This window comes from Rutidosis leptorrhynchoides, chromosome 1 (assembly GCF_046630445.1).
Source record: "Rutidosis leptorrhynchoides isolate AG116_Rl617_1_P2 chromosome 1, CSIRO_AGI_Rlap_v1, whole genome shotgun sequence".
Taxonomy (NCBI): Eukaryota; Viridiplantae; Streptophyta; class Magnoliopsida; order Asterales; family Asteraceae; genus Rutidosis; species Rutidosis leptorrhynchoides.
In genome coordinates this window covers 21,738,214-21,745,391 of record NC_092333.1, presented here as the reverse complement: position 1 = coordinate 21,745,391, position 7,178 = coordinate 21,738,214, and positions in this window count along the sequence as shown.

The following is a 7,178-nucleotide window of genomic DNA, read 5'->3' as shown; positions in this document are numbered from 1 at the left end:
GCAATCGTTTTTGAAGAAAAACACGGTCGAAATCCAGACTCACTAATGTATCCTAACAAACTCGGTAAGATACACTAATGCAAAAATTCTTGTTCTCTAAGACTAACGCTCGGATACCAACTGAAATGTCCCGTTCATATTGATTATAAACGTTCCATATTAATTGATTTCGTTGCGAGGTTTTGACCTCTATATGAGACGTTTTCAAAGACTGCATTCGTTTTTAAAACAAACCTTAACCTTTATTTTATCGACAAGGTTAAAAAGTCACCACCTAGATTATCCAAAAATGATAATCTAAAATATCACACTTACACACTACCAATACATATTGGTTTACAATATTAATATGTTACAACAAAGTAAATCTCGAATGCAGTTTTAAACAATATTATACAAGCATGCTGACACCAAATCTTGTCCATATTTTAGCATGCAACATCAGAAGCTCTTAATAATCACCTGAGAATAAACATGCTTTAAACGTCAACAAAAATGTTGGTGAGTTATAGGTTTAACCTATATATTTATCGAATCGTAATAATAGACCACAAGATTTCATATTTCAATATACATCTCATACATAGAGATAAAAATCATTCATATGGTGAACACCTGGTAACCGACCTTAACAAGATGCATATAGAATATCCCCTATCATTCCGGGTGTAAGACCCGAATATTTGTAGTGTATATAAGTGTAATGTTCGATACTTGAAACGGGGTTTTGGTTATATATTTAAAAGCAAGAAAGAAGCTAAACTGGAGGTGTCACGCGCCGCGCGGCCTGGTGGCGCGCCGCACCGTCTGTCTGCGACAGATTCTCCTCTTCTTTTAAAATAGATATTTTGAGGGCATTTTGGTAAAATCACCTTGGGGTCCGAATTAAAGGCCTTAGGATCAGTTTGGTGAGCTCATTACTTCATTTCTCAACCACCAAACATCATCCATTCATTCTAGAGAGAGAGGGGGTGGTTAAGTGTGAGAAAGCTTAAATCGGGGAAGAAGAAGCTCATTTCGGGTTAGATCTCGGGAGTTAAAGTTGTTCATCTCCTCCTTAGCTACGTTTTGATTGTTGTGGTAAGCTCTAAACTTGATTACCTTAGTTTAATGTGTTTAAGGGTTAGGGTTTGGGTTAGTATTGCACATAAAACCCATTTGTGAGTAATTTGGGGTTTTTGGGTATGTTTGGGTCATGAAGACCCAATTGGTGACTAACTTAGGGTTTTGAAAGGGGTAAATGGTGTAAATGGGTCTTAAAGACCTAAGTAAATACTAATACACTTATAGTTAATGTTTGTGAGTGTGGTTTGGGTTGTGGGTGACCCAAATGGGTGTGTTGACCTAGAAATGGGTCAAGTGGGTCTTTGATGACCTAGGTTGTCTTGCATGTATGAAAACGAGTTAACTTTGTGGTTAAAAGTGTGTTAATACCTTAATTGGCTAAAGTTAGGGTTTTTGGTGAAGTTAACCCATTATTAGGGTTAAAGGTGCAAAATGGGTCGGGATTGCACTTAGGGTCAAAAGACTCTAGATTGTTAAGTGAGTTGCTTGACCGACTTGAGTTGTGAATTGATTATGTGCTAAAATGTAATAGGTACGTTACATTGACGTTGCAAGTTCGGTTATCTTACACAAAGACTTCGAGGTGAGTGGAATAATTATATGCGTATGTATATAATGTATCTATTTGTTGTAGCGTGAAAGGTGTAGTGTCGAGGTGTTAAGACACCACGTTTCACGTGAAGAGTGTAGCATCGAGGTGTTAAGATGCCACTCGGGTGTAGCATCGAGGTGTTAAGATGCCACCTAGGAGTGTAGTGTCGAGGTGTTAAGACACCACTCCGTAAAAATAATGAGTGATGCATCGAGGTGTTAAGATGCCACTCGGGGTGATGTGCCGAGGTGTTAAGGTGCCACCCTAGGGGTTAGTGGTGCGAGGTGTTAAGTGCCCTAACGGATGTTACGAACACCGATGGCGTTTTCGCGAGCGCCGTTCCCTTGTACTATTGGTTAACCATGGTTATTTGTGTTGTAAGCATATTATATTATTCGAGTTATATTTATATGCGGATGTTATGCTAGCTTGGGGGTATTGGTGAATTATAGCTTGTTATTGCGACGGTAAGCTAATGTTGTTTGCTAGCGCGTTTGCGGTTGTGTAAGTGTATGCAAGTAGGTATAATTATATATGTATTCGTATAATTATTGCATTCACTAAGCTTTGCTTACCCTCTCGTTGTTTACCATTTTATAGGTTCGGTTTTGGACAAAGGTAAGGGCATCGTTTTGGACTAGAGATCCCGCTTGATGCTAGGGGGACGCTTTTGGCTTTAGTAGCTCTTGGAGTTTGACCGATAGTTGGGTAGTTTAATCCCAAACGCCATGCTCATTATGTAGTTTGGAACTTAAACTTTTTGGTGGTCGAAACTCGTAAATTGTATTAAACTCGTAAAACGGCCGTTGTAGGCCCCGCCTGTAAAACATTGATTTTATATTTGAAACAAGTTAGTTTTACATATTTGGATGTATGGTAAAAAGCGTTTCGTCTAAATGTGTCGGGAACTAGTCAATCTTTTTCGCATTTTGAGACTTTCCAGACAGTCCACTTTGGCGCGCCGCGCCCCTATATGGCGCGCCGCGCGGGTATGCTGCACAGGAAAAAAAAAATTTATTTTGTATTTTCGCGTGGTTTGGTCGAGGGTTGGTTTGGGTTGTTACAAGTGGTATCAGAGCATGGTCTAAGGGATTTAGGTGACTTGAGATAGGCGCCTAGACTTAGACTTTTTGTGTGTGCGCTATGCGGGACTTGTAGGACTTTGGGTCGGATCGGGATTGGTTTGTGCATAGGTTTATATAAACTAATCATGCGCTATTCGTTATGTATGTTACGGGCGTAAATCGTGTCGAACAAGCAATGTACGACGATTGTTGGGCAAGATGGGGTAGTGTGGTGTATATGTATATACATACGAGTTATGTCTTTTGTTTCGCCGCTTAACCTACTTCGTTTTATAGAATGAAGACGAGAAACGGACCCGATCATGATAACGGAAGTACAAGTGAGGACGCCGAGTTTTCGGCCAAGGTTGAGGCCGTCTTTAAAAAGTTAAAAGCGGATTTTCTTATGGACGTCCGAAAAGTCTTCCAAGATTCGGTCGATGGGCAAGTGACCGATTTGATAAATGAACGAATGAAGGCCACTATCGAAGAGGCCCTTGATGCTAGAAACATTTATCCTCGTGGTGAAGGAGGTGAAGGAAGGCGGGACTTCCACTACAATAATTTCAAGGACGCTCAACCCCCGATGTTTAATGGGGTACGAGATCCTTTAAAAAGTACATGTTGGATCTCCGACATCGAGGGAGCTTTCCGTACCTCGGAATGTCCTCCCGAGAAGAAGGCGAGGTATGGCTCTAGCATGCTACGAGAAGAGGCTAAGTTATGGTGGGATGATAAAATCAACTTGTATGGTGAGGAACAATGTATGGGCTTGACGTGGGAAGAGTTTAAGAAGGAGTTTTTCAAGGAATACCGAACTTCTTCCGATCTCGATAGAATCCGCGACGAGTTGCACCATTTGCAACAAGGCTCAATGGACTTAGTTACTCTTAAGTCTACATTCTTGGCAAAGACTCGTTTTTGCCCGGAATATGTTGGTGACGATCATAAGCTCATGAAGGATTTCTAGCGTACTTTGAATGATGAGTACAAGGGGAAGATTAGTCGGGGTATGGCTAAGTCTTTTGATGAATTGTTCGAGTTGGCTCGGGGTTTTGAGCCGGAGGTTCCAAGAAAGAGTGATTTCATGTTTTCCAAAAGAAAATTTGAAGGTTTTAGTTACTCTAACGCCTCAAGCAAGAAGAGCAAGAGCAAGAGGGGGGCCGAAAGTGTCAATAGTGCAAAGAAGGGCACTACCGGCGGGTTTTCTTATACGTGCTACAATTGTGGGCAACCGGGTCATATGGCTCGTGAGTGTCCGAAACCACGTTCCGGGAACAAAGTCACTTGTTTTAATTGCGGCAAAGAAGGGCATAAGAAGCCGGAGTGTCCCGACTTGCGAAACGATAATGTGAAACGGTTAGAGAAGGCGGCAGGTACGGCTAGGGGTCGCAACTATTTGATGACCAATGATGAAGCCAAACAATCGCACGAAGTTGTCTCAGGTACTTACATGGTTAATTCTAATCCGGCAAGGATTCTTTTCGATAGCGGTGCAAATTTGTCGTTTGTGTCTCCTAAATTTGTGCCTAAACTTAATAGACTGCTAGCTAAGTTAAGTCGTCCGATAGAAGTCGAAATAGCGGACGGCAAGACGGTGCTAGTGGTTGATGTGTGTGAAAATTGTGATGTTGTTTTTGGTGCTGAAACCTTTAAAATTGATCTTATTCCAATGACCTTGGGCGACTTTGATATTGTCATTGGTATGGATTGGCTCGATTGTTATAGAGCCGATATTGCATGCCATGATAAGTTTATTCGTGTGAAGACCCTAAGTGGGGGAGAGTTAATTATTCATGGTGATAAGCGAAGGAGACCGGTGCCGATATGCACTTTTGCACGGGCACGTCGTTTTGTTGTTACCGGTGGAATGGCTTTCCTTGCTCATGTTGTTGATACTCACAATGAGCCACCACCTATTCGTGAAATTCCGGTTGTTAGTGAATTCGAAGACGTTTTTCCGGACGAATTACCTGGTGTTCCGGCGGAAAGACAAGTTGAGTTTCGTATTGAGTTGGTTCCGGGAGCTACTCCCATTGCTAAAACTCCTTATCGTTTAGCACCAACGGAAATGCAAGAGTTGTTAAATCAAACCCAAGAGTTGCTCGAGAAGGGTTTTATTCGACCGAGTGCTTCGCCATGGGGCGCTCTGGTGTTATTTGTGAAGAAGAAAGATGGTAGTATGCGTATGTGCATTGATTACCGTGAGTTGAATAAAGTGACGATCAAGAATCGTTATCCATTACCTAGGATTGACGATTTATTTGATCAACTTCAAGGTGCAACGTATTTCTCTAAGATCGACCTACGGTCCGGCTATCACCAAATGCGGGTCCGTGAGGAAGACATAGAGAAAACGGCTTTTCGAACGCGTTACGGGCATTATGAGTTTGTAGTTATGCCCTTTGGTCTTACGAATGCACCGGCGGCATTCATGGATCTTATGAACCGAGTGTGCCAACCTATGTTGGACAAGTCGGTAATAGTGTTCATTGACGACATACTAGTCTACTCGAAAAGTATGAATGAACATGAACATCATTTGCGTGAAGTATTGAAGATGCTACGAAGGGAGAAGTTGTATGCAAAGTTCTCCAAATGTGAATTTTGGCTAAGGGAAGTTCAATTCCTTGGTCATATCGTGAATGAAAACGGGATTCAAGTAGATCCGGGGAAGATCGAAACGGTGAAGAGTTGGGGACGACCGACTACGCCTACGGAAATCCGAAGTTTTCTAGGATTGGCCGGTTATTATCGTCGGTTTATCCAAGACTTTTCTAAGATTGCTTCTCCATTGACGAAGTTGACGAGAAAGAATGCTAGGTTTAATTGGGAGAACGAGCAAGAGATTGCTTTTCAATTGTTAAAAGAGAAGTTGTGTCAAGCTCCGGTGTTAGTGTTACCGGAAGGTGTTGAAGACATGGTGGTTTATTGTGATGCTTCCTTAAATGGTCTCGGGTGTGTTCTAATGCAAAGGGGTAAGGTTATCGCTTATGCCTCTCGACAATTAAAGGAACATGAAACGAGGTATCCGACTCATGATCTTGAGTTGGCAGCGGTAGTGCATGCGTTGAAAATTTGGCGCCATTACTTGTATGGTGTCAAGTGTACGATTTATTCGGATCATAAGAGTTTGAAACATCTCTTTAATCAACGAGATTTGAATTATCGCCAACGTAGGTGGATGGATGTGGTGAAAGACTACGATTGTGAAATACTTTATCATCCGGGTAAGGCGAATGTGGTCGCGGATGCGTTGAGTCGAAAGAGTCAACATCCGGCGATAAAAGTGGGGTCGTTACGTTTGATTATTACCAACGATTTTCTTGAAAAGCTTGGTGAGATTCAAATAGAGGCTTATGTTCACAACAAGCATACGGAGCGAATCGTGGGCCAATCGGAGTTTATTACTATGGGTCCGCGTGGGTTGTTGTCCTTTCAAGGAAGGGTGTGGGTGCCTAAGATGGGTGATTACCGACGAGTGCTACTTGATGAAGCACATAAGTCAAAATACTCCATTCATCCGGGCGCGATGAAAATGTACCTTGACTTGAAGAAAGATTATTGGTGGCTGGGCATGAAACGTGATATTGTGAAGTATGTTGAGCAATGTGTCACGTGTTTACAAGTAAAAGCCGAACACCAAAAGCCGTATGGTAAGTTTCAACCATTAGAAATCCCGAAATGGAAATGGGAGCACATTACCATGGATTTCATTACAAAGTTACCTAAAACGGCGAGAACCCAATTCGATTCGATTTGGGTTATAGTTGACCGATTGACAAAAAATGCTTTGTTTCTTCCCATTAAAGAAGCGATATCGTCGGAGACCTTGGCTAAGTTGTTTATCAAGGAAGTGGTCTCGCGACATGGGGTTCCTATATCTATTATTTCGGATCGAGATACCCATTTTACATCTCGGTTTTGGGAAAAGTTTCATGAAGATATGGGTACTCAATTGAAGTTGAGCACGGCGTATCATCCTCAAACGGACGGTCAAACCGAACGTACGAATCAAACTTTGGAAGATATGCTACGAGCGTGCATCATTGACTTCGGTGGTAGTTGGGATGAGCATTTGCCTTTGGTGGAATTCTCGTACAATAATAGTTATCATACTAGTATCGGGATGCCACCTTACGAAATGCTTTATGGGCGTAGGTGTCGAACTCCCGTTTGTTGGGGAGAAGTGGGTCAAAGAGAGAACGGGAGTACCGATTTGGTTTTAGAGACCAATAGCAAGATCGATTTGATTCGGGAACATTTGAAGAAGGCTCAAGATAGGCAAAAGTCGTATGCCGATAGACGTAGGCAATTGATTGAGTTCCAAGAAGGCGATATGGTGATGCTTAAGGTTTCGCCATGGAAGGGTATTATTCAATTTCAAAAATGGGGAAAGTTAGCTCCTCGGTTTATTGGGCCATTCAAGGTTTTAGCTCGTGTTGGTGAAGTTGCAT